The sequence below is a fragment of the Etheostoma spectabile genome, chromosome 9 (genome assembly GCF_008692095.1).
Source record: "Etheostoma spectabile isolate EspeVRDwgs_2016 chromosome 9, UIUC_Espe_1.0, whole genome shotgun sequence".
Lineage (NCBI taxonomy): Eukaryota > Metazoa > Chordata > Actinopteri > Perciformes > Percidae > Etheostoma > Etheostoma spectabile.
In genome coordinates this window covers 10,493,656-10,494,445 of record NC_045741.1, presented here as the reverse complement: position 1 = coordinate 10,494,445, position 790 = coordinate 10,493,656, and the positions used below count along the sequence as shown (strand labels likewise).

Genomic DNA, 790 nt, shown 5'->3' with positions numbered 1-790 from the left:
TCCGTCTTTCGTCTTCTTACTTTTAACTTTTTAACTGTCTTTTTGTTTCTCAGGTTTGTGATTCTTGGACTTTAAGTCATAACTAAACTACACTCTCTCAAATCATGCGAGTTGGGAGAGTTTTGGAAAGCCACGGCACCATCGCGCAGCGACTTCATGACCGCTTTGTTTACACCCGGGACCAGCAGATTGCGCTGAAGCCGAACAGGGCGCCGACCAGGGCGCCCCGGCCCACAGACATCCCCACTGAAATCTGGAAGAGGACACATCGAGGATGCAGAGGAGGAACGAAACGGCGAGGGAAGCAAGAGGGGTCCAGACAACGGAGACTTAGGAGCAGGAGATTTAAGCCGTGTCTCCCCTCTCGCATCATGGGCAACGTGAGGTCACTGGCTAATAAGATGGACGAACTAACAGCGTTAGCCCGGAGTCAGAGTGTAGTTTAACGTGCTTCACAGAGACTTGGCTACACTCGGATATTCCTGACCACAACATCTCCATTGACGGTTTTCAGACTGTTCGGGCCAAAAGGGACTGCACCAAGAGCAGTAAGCATAAAGGCGGGGGGCTTGCCGTTCTAGTTAACAACAGATTATGTAATCTCGGGCACATTACGGTTAAACAGCATATCTGTAGCCCGGACATTGACCTCCTTGCTGTGGGACTCCGGCCATATTATCTGCCACGAGAAATCTCACGTGTCATCGCCGTTGCCGTTTACATTCTACCCTCTGCCAACCTGACATCGGCGTGTAACGTCACCCACACCGCCATTGCTGAACTCCAGACT

General features: G+C 51.1%; 1 protein-coding gene across 5 annotated transcripts in view; it reads right to left on the bottom strand.

Moving 5' to 3' along the window:
* atp11b (ATPase phospholipid transporting 11B) overlaps positions 1 to 790 on the bottom strand; it is a 52,799-nt gene that overhangs the window by 32,812 nt on the left and 19,197 nt on the right. The gene's annotated exons all lie outside the window — the stretch shown is intronic.